We start from the raw sequence: 16,006 nt of genomic DNA on the forward strand, positions 1-16,006 counted from the left end.
TGTCCCTTACTTGGAAAAAATAATAATTGGGTACTCTAAATTTAGTAATAAATAAATAAATAACTCAAACACTGCCTTCAGGAAGCAAAGTACTGTACACACCCCTGTCAGCATCAACGGAGCCGAGGTAGAGATGGTGAGCAGTTTCAAATTCCGAGGGGTGCACATCACCAAAAATCTGTCCTGGTCCACTCACGTCAACGCTATCACCAAGAAAGCACAACAGCGCCTATACTTCCTCAGGAAACTAAGTAAATTCGACATATCCACATTAACCCTTACCAACTTTTACAGATGCACTACAGAAAGCATCCTATCGGGCTGCATCACAGCCTGGTATGGCAACTGCTCGGCCCAGGACCGCAAGGAACTTCAGAGAGTCGTGAATACCGCCCAGTCCATCACAAGAACCTGCCTCCCATCCATGGACTCCATCTACACCTCCCGCTGCCGGGGGAAAGCGGGCAGCATAATCAAGGATCCCTCCCACCCGGCTTACTCACTTTTCAAACTTCTTCCATCGGGCAGGAGATTCAGAAGTCTGAGAACACGCACGAACAGACTCAAAAAAAGCTTCTTCCCCACTTTCACCAGACTCCTAAATGACCCTCTTATTGACTGACCTCATTAACACTACACCCTGTATGCTTCAACCGATGCCAATGCTTATGTAGTTACATTGTATATCTTGTGTTGCCCTATTATGTATTCTCATGTATTTTCTTGTCTTTTCTTGAATTTTGTTTAATTTCCTTTTCTTCCATGTACTGAATGATCTGTTGAGCTGCTTGCAGAAAAATACTTTTCACTGTACCTCGGTACACGTGACAATAAACAAATCCAATCCAATCCAATCCAATAGCCAATGACGATTGTTAAACAGATCCAGTTTTGGGGAATGTTTTCTGATGCAATGGATTTCCTTCCACACACAAGGGTCAACCAACGGTCAGTGATACACCTTCTCATCCGCAAGGTTACATATTCGACAGGGCAGCTCTCCTTTGGTGCTGCACTGTGGAGTCAGGCTGAATTAAGTGCTCAAGTCTCATTTGCTTTGTGAAATATCTTTCGATGGATTTGATTGATGGCAATGCCGGAAAGTAGCTCACACATAATAGCTTGGCCACCTATTGTCCAAAAGTGCTCACAGGTAAGGCAGCTGCAAGTTAAGGTAGCTGCAGTTCGCCTCTCATTCCACTATAGCACATCCGTTAATGTAGCACCATGAAATTTCCCCACACCTCATATTAGCCGTCCTCTTAAGTGTAATTCCCAAGTCAGTACCAATTAGATTTTTATTATTTGTTCATGGGATGTGAGTGTCTCTGGCTCAGCCAGCATTTAATTCCCATCTCTAATTATGCTTCAGAAAGACCATGCCTGTAATGTTTGACATAATTTGCATTCAACCGGGTTCATTCGTTTTTGTCTGATTGCACTCAAAAGCAGTCAGTTAGCCATTATTTGAGCACACTGGGTAACTTTGAATGCACTGAATAGCTTTGAGCGCCATTTGCCATTTCATAGAATCATAGAATTTACAGTGCAGAAGGAGGCCATTCGGCCCATTAAGTCTGCACCGGCCTTTTGGAAAGAACACCCTACACCTAAGCCCCACCTCCACCCTATCCCCATAACCCCTCCTAACCTTTTGGATATTAAGGCCAATCCACCTAACCTGCACATCTTTGGACTGTGGGAGGAAACGGGAGCACCCGGAGGAAATCCATACAGACACGGGGAGAAAGTGCAAAGTCTACAGAGCTACCCGTGGCCGGAATTGAACCTGGGTCCCAGGAGCTGTGAGGCCGCAGTGCTAACCACTGTGCCGCAGTGCCGCCCCATTTTTGATGTAAAAAATGGCAGAACCCTGATAACTCTGCGATCAAACTCATTCCAAATTAGAACATTTGACGTTAAGTGATCGCTGGTGGTTTTTGAGTACACTAAATGCAAAAATGTCAACATTTTCAGGTTGAGTGGTGAGCTACCTTCTTGAACTGCTACCAATCATGTTTTTAAAAAATTATTTTGTGGGTGTCGCTGGCAGGCGGCAGAATTTGTTGCCCATCCCTAATTGCCCTTACTTGGTTATTTCAGAGGGGAGTTAAGAGTCAGGCACATTTCTGTGGATCTGGAGTAACAGGTCAGCCAGACCAGGTAAGGATGGCAGATTTCCTTCCCTAAAGGACATCAGTGAACTAGAAGTAGATACTCCCTGTTTGGGAAGGAGTTTCAGGATTTTGACCCAGTGACAATGAAGGAATGGCAACATGTTTCCAATTCAGAATAGTGCATGGCTTGGAGGGCAACATATTGTTCCATGCAGCGGTTGCCCTTGCTCTTCTTGTTGGTAAAGGTCACGGGCGCGATTCTCCGTCCCCCACGCCGGGTGGGAGAATAGCGGGAGAGCCTCCCGACATTTTTCACGCCCTCCCGCTATTCTCACCCCCACGCCCAAACCACGCCACGAATCGCCGCTTTTTATGGTGAGCGGCGATTCTCCGAGGCCGATGGGCCGAGCGGCCGGACCTTCACGCCCGTTTCAACATGGCAGCAAACACACCGGCTCGCTGCCGTCGTGAAACGGGCGCCAGATGCCCGTTTGGGGCATCTAGAGGCCCGATTGGCACGGGAGCACCACGACTGTGCTCGGGAGGGGACAGGCCCGCGATCGGTGCCCACCGATCGTCGGGCCAGTGTCCAAAACAGACGCACTCTTTCCCCTCCGCTACCCGGCAAGATCAAGCCGCCACGTCTTGCCGGGCGGCTGAGGAGAAAGACGGCAACTGCGCATGCGTAGGTTGGCGTTGTTCAACCTGCGCATGCGTGGTTGACGTCATCGGCCACATCAGCCGCTGTGACGCTTGACGTGCGGCCTTGACGACCGTCGTCAAGTCCGCGCCGCCGTGACGCACGGGGCCGCGCTCCTAGCCCCGCCCGGGGGGGGAGACTCGGCCCCGGAAGTGGCCATGAAGGCTGCCGTGGGTCACGGCCTGTCCCACGGCAGCCTTTACGATTCTCCGCATTTGCGGAGAATCTCGCCCCACGGCTTTGTAGGATCCTGTCAAAAAAGGGCTGGTGAATTCTTGCAGTGCATCTCGACCACTGGGTTACACTCATGAGGGGATCTGAATGTTGTTGGTGGTGGATGTGATGTCGATCAAGCTGCTTTATCCTGGACGATGTAACTTTTGTTGAATGTTGAAGCTGCACTCATCCAGAAAACTGGATAGTATTCCATCACATTCCTGACTTGTGCCTTCTTGATGGTGGACAGACTTTGGGGAGTAAACAGGTGAGTTACTCTCCGGTGAGTTCCCAGCCTCTGACCTGCTATTGTAGCCATTGTATTTCTCTGTCTGATCAGTTAAAACTCTGGTCAATGGTAACCCCCGAGACATTGATGACAGATAATTCAGCAATGGCACTGCCATTGAATATCAAGGGCAGTTACTTAAATTCTCTCTTGTTGGAGGTGGTCATAGCCTGACAGTTGTGTGGCAGAAATATTTCTTGTCACTTATCGGGCAAAGCCTGGATGTTGTCCAGATCTTTCTGCATGTGGACATGGACTGCTTCAGTATCTGAGGATTATGCAATCATCCATGATCATTCCCACTTCAAACTTTATGAGGGAGCGAAAGTCAGTGATGAAGCCGCTGAAGATAGTTGGGCATTGGACTACCCTGAAGAACACCTGGAGCAATTTGCGGTGAAGGTGATTGCTCTCCGATAGCCACAACAGATCCTCCTTTGTGCTGTGCATGGTTCCAATTAATGGAGAGTTTGCCCCCATTGACTTTAATTGTGCTCAGCTGCCTTGATAACACACTTAGTCAAATGCTGCCTTTATCAAGAGCAGACATTTGACCCTCACCTGTAGTATTCAGCTCTTTAATCCATGTTTGGAACAAGACTGTAATGAGGTTTAGAGCCAAGTGGACAAACAGAGTATCAGTGAGTATTGCTGATAAACACCCCGTGATAGCACTGCCAATGTTAATCACACCTTCCACCATTTTGCTTATTTTTGTTTGTCGATGGATCCACTTGAAATTCGATGATAACAGAGTAAACCCATTTTTCACTGGCTTCAGAATGTCAATGAGTGAATGGACTGTCAATCCATCCAAAGACAGCAGCTGTCTTTAAGGTTTTCCCCCTTTTTAAAAAAAGAAGAACTCACAATGAAGGTGGCTTCATAAGGTGAGAATCTTGACATGGGCGCTCTAAAGATCAAGCTTTACCACAAACTCAAATGTTTAAAAATTCATTCACGGGATGAGGGCGTCGCTGACTGGGCTAGAATTTATCACCCATCCCTATTTGCCCTTGATCTGAATGGCTTGCCCATTTCATAGGACATTGCTGTGGATCTGGAGTCACATGTAGGCCAGACCGGGTTAAGATAGCTGATTTCCTTCCCTAAAAGGACATTAGTGAACCAGATGTGTTTTTACAACAATGGACGATACTTTCATGGTCATCATTAGACTTTTAATTCCAGATTTTGATTGAATTCAAATTTCACCACCTGCCGTGGTGTGATTCAAACCCTGGTCCCCAGAGCAGTACCCATGGATTACTTGTCCAGTGACTATACCACCATGCCACAGCCTTTCCATGTGGATGTCTTTAAACAGCGAATCTCTGGCAATAACCTTGGCCTTTTAATGGGCTCCTGCTGCTGAGGTTCCGAGTTTTACCTCAACAGTCACGCTCTCTGATCCAGCCCATTTCGGAGAGGATACTGACGCTGCTTTGCAGTTCTGCTGATCTGTGGTTGTAACATTACTGCACCAAATAAATATCCCTGTGGATAATGGAATTCTTTGTTGTAAACTTCAAAGACTTGGACTTGGTCCCAATGCCATAGCTTGGTTTAAATCTTGGTTTAAATCTTGCTTTCCTGATGAGCCCCAAAAGGTTAGCATTCAAAGAGGAGCCTAGGCTACAACCAGTCCGCCCGGTCATCCCTCTGCTCTGTCCTCTTGCCTTCATCCCTGACTTGTATGATATATAATCAATCACACATGTAGAGAGCCAGTGAATCTGTCGAACTACAGAGCAAAGCTTTACTGCCTTTCGGAACATTTATTAACTGGAAGTTAATCCACAGAAGGCATCCGTGCTTGCACACAGACAGCTTGCTGGCTGTGCCTATTCCTGCTCCACATGGGTCTGCACTGACAGATTAGGGTGTAAATCAGAGTTATCTCACCTGCAGCCCATTGCGACACTAGTTGTATCAGTTCAAAGGTCAAACCCAACTCAATTTGAAAAAACATGTATTAATTGGTGGGCCAACAACAACTGCATAGTTGTTGACAGTAAGCCAAAGGAAAAGTTATGAGGGTCTTCGAGAAGGTGAGAAAGGTTGAGGGAGGAAATCCTGGAACTCAAGGCCTCACGTTAGGAAAGCACAGTCTCTCATGGTGAGGAGCGGGGGGTGCATTAATGGCCGGATTTAGAGCAACGTAGTGTTCTCAGAGGGCAGGAGGAGGTTATAGAGATGGGGAAGGTCATGGAGGGATTTGAAAACAAGGATGAGAGTTTTTAAAAAAGAGATGTTGCTAGACTGGTGTGGGGATCCTCGCCTGAGTGTGTACAGAAGGGGCTGATGGGACATGGAAGTACCACCAGGGGGCAGAGCGGGGACATATAAGAGGAACGCCTAAGGCCCGCCCTGGCCCACTGGAGCCGGAGGGTTGAGGAGGCAGGGCGTGGAAGTTAACTCTGGGGTTGCAAGTCTTTTGGGGCCTAGTTGCAGAATACTGAAGAGCAGCATATTCTCAAATGCAATTCTGTAATTTATTGTGGGACACAATAAATCATCCTTTAACCTAAAGACGACTTCGAGCATTCTTTCAAGAAGCATAACAACTGGGTGTCAGTGTAGATCAGCGAGCTCAAGGGGTGATGGGTGAATAGGACTTGGAGGATATGTTTTCATGGAGGGTGTTAAGTGGCAAGCAGCCAGGACAGGTTGAGCCTGCAGGTAAAGATATGGTTCTGGGTTTCAGCACTGGATAGGCTGATGAAAGGGCAGGGACAAGTGATGTTACAGATATAGCATTAGACAGTCTTGATGATGGGGATAGGTGTTCAGGAGCTCCATGTCTAGACGGTGTGAGGAAGCAATAAATTACTGAGCAGATAGTTAGAGCAGTAGGGTCAGGTTTAGTGGAGTACGCTGAAACTGCATTCAACACAGATCAGGCTCGCATTCCTGTAAGCACTGGATGAGCTGTCGAGGGAATTGACATGGATACTCCTCAGTGTAAGGAGATGAGTTATGGGAAGAGGTTAAAACATGTTCATCTGCACACCCCAGAAGGTGATTAGAGGTCAAAGTCAAATTAAACAGATTGATGGGGTGGTCATAGTCAATGCTATCAAACGGCACTTGCCCAGCAATACCCTTCACGGACGCTCAGTTTGGGTTTTGCTAGGGCCACTCAGCTCCTGACCTCATTGCAGCTTGGTCCATACACCAACAAAAGAGCTGATCTCACGAGGTGAGGTGAGAGTGACAGCCCATGACAGAAAGGCCACATTTGACTGAGCATGGCATCAAGGGGCCTCGCAAAACTGAGTCAATTGGAATCAGGGGGGAAACCCCCCACTGGTTGTAATTAGACCAACACAAAGGCAAATGTTGGAGGTCAATCATCTCAGCCTGGAACATCACAGCAGGAGATCCTCAGGAAAGTGTCCTAGGCCCAACCATCTTCAACTGTTTGATCATGACCTTCCTTCTGTCAAATTGTCAGAAGTGGGGATGTTCACTGATGACTGCATAATGTTCAGCTTCATTCCATCACTCGAGACTTCTCAGATACGGAAGTAGTCCATGCCCATATGCAGCAAGACTTGGACAATATTCAAGCTTGGGTTGATAAGTAGTAAGTAACATTCATGCTACACAAGTTCCAGGCAATGACCATTTCCAATAAGACAGGACTTCACCATCTTCCCTTGACATTAAATGACATTACCATCACTCCCGTTTCCATCAACATCCTCGTGGTCACCATTGATCAGGAACTGAAGTGAACCAGCTACATAAATACTGTGGTTACAAGAGCAGGTCAGAGGCTGGGGATTCAGTGGATGGTAACTGAGTTTCCCAAAGTCTGCTCACCATCTACAAAGGACAAGGCAGCATTGTGATGGAATGTTTTTCCCTTGCTAGATGAATGCAGCTCCAATAACACTCAAGCAGCACAGCAGCATCCAGAACAAAGCAGCTGGCTTGATTGGCACCCAATCCACTACCTTAAACATTCACTCCCTCCTCCACCAATGCACAGTGGCAGCAGTGTGAACCATCTACAAGATGCACGGCAACAACTCACGAAGGCTTCTTGAACAATACCTTCCAAACCGTGAACTCTACCTTATAGAAGGACAAGGGCAGTAGATGCATGGGAACGCCACAACCTGCATGTTCCTCTCCAAGGCGCACACCATCATGAGTTGAAACTACGTTCCTGGATGTACTTACACCTGAGGGACTGCAGCGGTTCAAGGCGGCAGCTCACCACCATCTTCCCAAGGGCAACTTCGGATGGGCAATAAATGCTGATCTAGCCAATGATGCCCACATCCCATGAACAAATACATTTAAAAGAATCATAAATATACAATCCTGAACACACACCAGAGATTATAATTATTATTGGTCTCGTTGAGCTAACAAAGAATAATCTTACAGTGGCTTCATATTGCCATGATGTCTACAAGAGAGAGCAAAGTAATGGGACATTGCATCACTGACTGTAATAATGTGCACTGGTCTCATTAGCACATCATAGCTAGAATTAACCCTTTATTCTACATCTCCCGCCTCCTACAAGTCACTGATTTCAACTTAATTGTGTATAAGGACAACTGCAGTGGCAGTTTCACTTGGTTACCCAAAAGGGTCCTCAACTCCTTTGACAGAGTTTGGGGATTTGAGTCCGACAGGTAATCTCTCAGATTCTGCTGGGCAGAGGTGAATTTGTATCTGACTCATGATCACCAGTCTGATTATCATCTGGCTATCTCAGTGAGTACTGCATCTCTAGTCTGATCAGCTAGGTAGGTGACTTCTTCAACTGTGCAAGAGGTGCTTCTGTATGACAACTAGTGGATGTCTGTTCCATCTCAATGTACCGTTATCTGTTTGGGTAAGGGAGGACTGTGGATGTGGTGTCTGTTGCACCAGGTTCAATGGCTCTCTCCTGATTGGACGTCTGGCAGGTTAGGTGCTTTGAGGCATTTCCACGTCTGGCTGCAACGGCACTCATTCTCTTTGTCCCTCATCTTGTCCTAAGTCATCAGTTTGCACAGGTAAGTGTGGGAGACGAGATGGTTGAGTTCTCGGGTCTTCTTCCAATGAGGATTTCACATGGTGCAAGGCCATTTTGTAGTGTAGTTGATCGATAGCTCAGAAGTGAAAGTTGGATGTGATTGTTCTTTATAAGCAACACTTTCTGTGAACACGTTTCCCTTTCTGCCTCACCATTGGCTTGAGGGTATATGTGTGAGCTGTTAGTATGGACAAATCCAAAATATGCCATGAACTCTATTTAAAGTATTCCTCGACTCAATGTATGAGATTACAAGGTTTGGGATTCAATGTGTTGCAATTATTTCCTTCAGCAATGTCATCAGTGCCTCAGAAATGTGACCCTGCAGTTATTGCCTTCTGTCCATCTGGAGTAGGAGTCTACTGCGATGAGGAAGGTCTTTCCTCTGTGCTCAACAATGTTCTCATTGTGTTGATGAGAAGGAAGGTCACAAACCCTAACCCTAACCCTGGTCTCCTGAAGGTGGACAGCAAAGTCATACAGTGCGATGTGATATAATTTCTTCCAGCAATTCTGAGAGATTTGTCTACCAGACAGAATATATTGCTCTAGGTTAACATTTTCTGATGCCCAAAAAGTCCTTGCTATGACTGGTCCAGTCTATCTAGCCTCAGCACTCTCGGAATGACCATCTCTCATCATAGGTAAGTAAATTGTCAACTTTACGGGCTATCTGCTACATTTATAGTTCTGTCTGAGAATGAGATCGTATGGCATGGATTTTGGCTGTCCCACGTTCGACTCCCCGCTGGGTCTGCCAGATCTATTGGTGCTTCCTGTCGTCTCCCCCCCCCCCCCCCCCCGGCCTGCCCTTCTCCACAATTGGCATGTCCAGTCCATCGAGGAACTATTTCATCTCCGCAGCCCCATCGGGGGGCTTGGAGGTGTACAGCCCTCAGTAAAAGTTCTCATGGCGTTGTTGTGGGGTGGTGTAAGAATCCAAGAATCGCCAAATCAACATTGCAGAGGAGAAAAGTCATGGGCGGTCTGTCACTACTGAATCTACAATACTACTGGGCAGCAACAGCAGAGAGAGTGAGGGGATGGATACGTGAAACCATCACGGAATGGTGATGATTGAGGGGTCTTCCTGCAAGGGCATGACCCTTCGGGCCCTTGCCATGGCAGCGCTCCCATCCCCCCCGAAAAAACACACATCCTGCCCAGTGGTAGTAGCTACACTAAAGACATTGAACCACATGAGGCAACATTTCGGTTTGACCGAAATGTCCCCCATGGCCCATCAGCAGAAACCACAAATACCCATCAGCCTTGCTGGACACCACTTTCAAAAAATGGAGACAGGACGGGGGGACGCTAACACTCAGGAACTTTTACATGGGAGACAGACTAGGGACACTGAGCGAACTGATGGAGAAACTGGAACTACCGACAGAACAGGAACTTAGACACCTTCAGGTAAACCACTTTCTCCGTAAGGCGACAGTAGGATACTCAAGGCCCCGAAAGACACACTATTTGAGGACCTGATCAATATGAATAGTAAGGAAGTGGGAAAACCTATGGACAGTTGCTGTACAGGGCGAGATTATCACTGGACGAAGCCAGACGAAAGTGGGGAGACAAACTGGGGTCGGAAATGGGCTGGGTCTCTGGAGCGAAGCACTGAGCAGGGCCAACTCCACCTCCCCCTGTGCAAGGCTCAGCCTCATGCAGTTTAAAGTGGTGCACAGAGCACACCTAACCAGAACCTGAATGAATAGGTTCTTCCTGGAGGCGGAGGATAAATGTGAACGGTGCCAGGGAGGCTTGGCCAACCACACTCACATGTTCTGGGCATGCCCCAAACTTGTAAGGTTCTGGACAGTCTGCTTCGAGGCAATGTCCAAGGTTGTGGGGGTGAGGGTGGAACCATGCCAGAGAGTGGCAATCTTCAAGGTATCAGACAGCCAGAGCTACACATGGGGAAGAGGGCCGACGCCCTTGCTTTTTGCATCCCTAATCGCACGCCAGAGAATCTTGCTCGGCTGGCGACCACCCACAGCTGCAGTCTGGCTGGCACGCCTATCGGAATTTCTCCATTTTGGAGAAGATCAAATGCACCATCCAAGGGTCGGAAGAAGGCTTCCTCAAAACAGGGGGCAGCAGGGTAGCATGGTGGTTAGCATAAATGCTTCACAGCTCCAGGGTCCCAGGTTCGATTCCCGGCTGGGTCACTGTCTGTGTGGAGCCTGCACGTCCTCCCCCTGTGTGCGTGGGTTTCCTCCAGGTGCTCCGGTTTCCTCCCACAGTCCAAAGATGTGCGGGTTAGGTGGATTGGCCATGCTAAATTGCCCGTAGTGTCCTAATAAAAGTAAGGTTAAGGGGGGGGTTGTTGGGTTACGGGTATAGGGTGGATACGTGGGTTTGAGTAGGGTGATCATGGCTCGGCACATCATTGAGGGCAGAAGGGCCTGTTCTGTGCTGTACTGTTCTATGTTCTATGTTCTAAGCATGGGGGCAATTCGTCGGCCTCTTCCAAGATATGTTCGAGGCTAACAGTTACGAGGGAAAGGGAGAAAGAGTGAGAGACGGGGGGAGCAGACAGAAGACTAGGGAAAGAGAGAAAGAATGAGAGACGGGCGATAGCAGATAGAAATACATAACACTGAGAGGTACAAAAGGGAGGGAGGAAATGAGGAGGAAACTCAGGGATATCACCGGAAGAAGCATGGAGGAGGGGAAGGGAGAGGGGGCAGGAAGCTCCCCCCCCCCTCCCCCGAACCCACAAGGCCTGCAACAAAAACTACAGAAGGAAGGGGAGGAGGGGAGAAAGAAGCATAGGGACAGAACATCCAGAGCAGAAGAGGGGGATGCCAAGGAGGGGTCAGGGAGGGGAGGGGGGTAGGATATATCAAGAAAGATTGTATAGACATAAGAACTGTATAAACTGTAAATAGCGGATGGAAAGTTTCACTATGTAAAATTGAAAATGCCAATAAAAATACTTTCAAACAAACGAGTGAACAGCTCCGGTTCAGGATCATATGTCTAAGATTTCAGTGATTTTGATTTTGTTTTCTCTCTAGGTTGAAGGCTTTCATTGAGTTGTACTATGAACTCAAGTTCAATGGGCGGGATTCTCTGATCGTCAGGCTAAGTGTTGACGCCGTCGGAAACGCCGTTGCGTTTCCCGACAGTGTCAACATGGCCTCAGGATCAGCAATTCTGGCCCCTACAGGGGGCCAGCACGGTACTGGAGTGATCCTCGCCGCTCCAGCTGCTGATCCCGGTGTCAACTGGGCGTCGCGAGGTCAGCGCATGCACAGTGGCACCGGCGCCAACGCGCACATGCGCTGTGGTTCTCTTGTCAGCGCCGGCTCCGACACACCATGGCACAGGGCGACAGGGGCCGGCGCGGAAGAAAGAAGGCCCCCAGCCCGAGAGGCCGGCTCAGCGATTGGTGGGCCCCGATCGCAGGCCAGGCCACAACGGAGGCCACCACCGGACCCTTCCACGCCGAGCTCCTGCCGGCTAGGAGCAGGTTAGAACGGCGCCGGAGGGACTCGGGATTTCGGTTACGGCCACTCGGCCCATCCCGGGCCAAGAATTGGCAGGTGGGGCCGCTTAAAGTGGCCTCCGACCCGTGCCCCTCCGACCGGCGCCGCACCGACCGGCGCCGCACCGACCACGCCGGCGCTAATTCACCACTCTGCGGGGAATCGCGTCCCGGCGTCGGGGCAGAGTGGCAGGATTTGTGCAGTTTGTGGCGATTCTCCAGCCCGGCTCTGGGCTGAGAGAATCCCGCCCAATGTCTCCTGGCTGGTGTAGGGGTTTTTTTTGCATAATTTCTGAAGAGAACTTTTCCCCAACCATTATTGAGCATCAGAAAGAACCAAAACTGTGCCGAAATTAAAATGTGTCTTTGTTTCCCACTCCCAGGCTATCTGCACGTTTCTGCTCAGTTTCTGGATCTTTCCATGGAAAGGCATCTCAATATCACAGATCTCTTCTACTTCATGGATCTTACCACATTTTGAAGGATTCTCTTTTTGTTTAACACAGTCAAGCTTTTTGCTGCAATACACAGCCTGAAAGTGACCATCCTTTCTGAAAAATGGCATTCTGCCTGTTTGCCAACACGATTTTAAGCCCTGTGTTTTATTCCACCACACCGATTGCAGTCAGCTGCATCAGTTGTTGGATGCTCTTTCTGGCTGTCTAGCTTTTCATGTCCACTTCTTTACTTTTCAATTTGACATACTCCACTGAGTCAGTCGCTTTTGGGATATGATTCTCCGCCACCCCAAATCACCGATTGAGAATGTTGCTTGAGCATTGCCTTTGTTAAGGTTAAATTTATCCACCCACCGCAGGTGTCAGACAATGTTTCATCCAAGACACCAACAATAATTATGTCCCCGATTGCTTCATCGTTTACGCTGCAATACTCACAGTTCTCTGCCAGTCTGTACAGATCATTGATAAATGTGTCAATTCATTTCCCTTGCCACTAGGTATGACGATGGCACTCTTTTGCAGATTTAAGTCTTATTATGTCAGGACAAGGTACTGATCTGCTCGCCACGAGGCCCGTGCTATGTGATACCTGGTAAATCTTCTGCATGGTTGATAACCGTGACCTGCTCTAAATTTCCCAGTATGATACAGGCATTTGTTCTTACACTTGCTGCCACCATATAACATCCATAGTCTCATTGTGCTAATACAGAATATTTACAGAATCTGTTGAGATAAGGAAAACACTAGCATTATTGGGAAACATCCTGCCATGGCTTCATATTGCCATGAGGTCTAAAGTGAAAGCAAGACCATGAGACATTGCATCAATTCCTGTGGTGATATAAACTGTCTCATTAGCATATCACACAATTAGAATTAACCCCTAAGACTCCAATAATTAGAACGTCGATAATGTCTGTCATCCACATGCAAATTCCTCTGGTCTGTTATCGTGTGTAGTGATCTCTATATGTGCCTGTACACAAGGAGTTAATGTGTAATCAGCAGCACCACATGATCACTGGAGGGCCGGACCAACAGGGGTATAAAAGGTAACCACATTGGGTCTCTCTCTCTCTTGGGTGCACTGTGACCAGGGCAATAGCAGACTAGTTCAGATGGCTAGTGGAGTTATGTATAGTTACCGTAGTTAGATCATGTTAACCTTATCAATAGTATCATAGTTAAAGTAAAGAACTCATGCAATTATTATTATTGTTACTCAATAAACCTTTTGTTACTACCGGACGAGTTTGAGGCTTCTTCATCGAGATTTAGAAGACCTCATCACTAACCAAGGTTTGAGTAGCATATTTTACCTACCACACAGGTAACAAAACATGGTACCAGGCGTTTGGCTTTAACAGAACTTGTTAGATTAGTTTAGACAAAAAGAGAAGAAAATTCAGACTGGATATTCAACTGTGGAAGACTTTGCAGCAAATGGATCCTCGCCAACTAACTATGGGACTCACTGGACCTCTAGGGCAGCTGGAAACAACCGGTAATTTAAGTTATGACTGGAAAAGATTTGAACAGATATTCCAAATATTTATCGCAGCTGATGATTTAAGCACGGTCTCTGACACAACGAAAATAGCCCTACCACTTTCAATAGGAGGGCATGAAGCTAGAGAAATCTATAATTGCTTTAATTACTTGGAAGGTGAAGATAACACCAAATTAGAAGTAATACTCAAAATATTTGATGAACACTCCGAGTCAGTCTGGTGAGAGGCTGGAAAGATTTAACTCTTGAATTAAATGCCAGAGATAAGGAGGGGCCCATCACTGATTTTATTACAAATCTCAAGTTAATACCACAAGGCTGTGATTATGCTGATTTCAGAGACTCTATGATAATGGATCAATTAATTTATGGACTATCTGACAAAAATTTGAAGGAAGAACTTACACAAGATTGGTGTCTAACTCTAGAAACTGCTATACAAAAATGCCTTGCTAATGAACAAAAACAAAATCAATACTGTGAGTCTTTACAAATACAGAATCAGTATCTCGAAAACAAAATTGGTGAAAATGGTGCAAACACTCACCACAAGGCAGAGGCACGATCTCACTCGATGCAACAGCACTTTTTGATTGGCAGCCATTTTGAGCGAGAGAGTTCCGGCCAGTACGCACATGCGCACTACCCTAAAAGACACTAGCCGGCGAAACAGTGTTCCGCGCATGCGCAGTTGCGAAAAGAGTGCACAGTAAAGGAAACTTGAATTGCACATGCGCAAGAGATTCCTACGCATGACGTCACAAGCATCATGACGTCAGAGGACCTGGACCACGCCCACTTAAAAGGGAAATGCACGGAAATAAACAAAAAGAAATGTAAAGCTGCAAAACCCAATTTTCTTACCTCAAAAGACAGAACAATGCCTGAACTTACATCAGCAGTTAACTTTCACAACACCTTGGAACAAGCAGTCTGCACCACCCAAAGTGAAGAGCACAATGACGACTCCGAAACCCAAGAAGATGATTTGTTCATTGAACATAAAGAGAATGATAACAACTCCGAAACAAAAAGAGATGATTTGTCTACCAAACAATACACACAATAATACTCAGACATGGCTGAGTTATTCGGATATGCTGATCACAGCATCAGCAACATGGTTGCAAAACTTAACACGACTACTCATGGTAGATGATTCCAATACCATGATGCCACGGCAGATCGTCGATACATTGGATGACAGCAACCTGTCAAATACCCATGACGAAGATAACGCCACAGAGAGAACACAGAACGACTCCGTTGAGAGAGCACAGACCGACTCTACAATGAGAACACTGCAAAACTCCACAGAGAGAGCAACGCAAACCTCCACAAAGAGAGCGATGCAAGCCTCCACAGACAGCTCAGTGACAGACTCAAGAATGGAAGCAAACAAGCACTCCATAGTGAACGCCATGCAGTCTATGAAGATCTATCCACCTTATCTGCGCAACCAGCAGAAGACTATGAAAGTCTACCAAGCTCACGTGAACAACAAAAAGACTATGACAGTCTACCCAGCTTATTTGAGCCACCAGAACCCAGCTCATTTAACCAACAAGAAGACAGTCTACCCAGCTTATGTGAGCCACCAGAAGAAAACTATGAAAGTTTATCCAGCTCATTTAACCAACAAGAAGACACTGAAGACACTGCAAGACGTACAGCAGAAACAAGAACAACAACAGCAACAACAAAAACATGCAGCACAACAAGAACAACAAAGACAACAAGAAGCATAACAGAAACAACAAGCACAACAAGAAAAACGACAAGAACAGCGACAAAACCAACAAAAACAGAAACACCAAGCACGACAAGAAAAACAACAAGCACAACAGCTAAAACAACAAAAACAGAAACAACAAGAACAACAACAAGAAGAACGACAACGAAAACAACAAACACAGAAATGACAGAAACAACAACAATGAAACAACGACCTGTACAACATGGTACAACTCTACACATGAAGGACAATGCCACAGTACACTGCAAAACAATGACAAGACTACAAACATACGAAGGCATGACAAAGAATCTCACAAATTCACATCTGCTCCAGAACAAGCAAGCACACCAGCTTTCAAGGCAGATGATACAGTAGATCAATACCGCAAGCACAGAAAAATGTCCAGGTCAGACGACAAAGATGACATACAAA

General features: G+C 46.9%; 1 protein-coding gene across 1 annotated transcript in view; it reads right to left on the minus strand.

Moving 5' to 3' along the window:
- LOC119964909 (pappalysin-2-like) overlaps positions 1-16,006 on the minus strand; it is a 569,527-nt gene that overhangs the window by 73,652 nt on the left and 479,869 nt on the right. The window lies entirely within an intron of this gene.

Source organism: Scyliorhinus canicula, chromosome 4 (assembly GCF_902713615.1).
Source record: "Scyliorhinus canicula chromosome 4, sScyCan1.1, whole genome shotgun sequence".
In the NCBI taxonomy this organism is placed as follows: domain Eukaryota; kingdom Metazoa; phylum Chordata; class Chondrichthyes; order Carcharhiniformes; family Scyliorhinidae; genus Scyliorhinus; species Scyliorhinus canicula.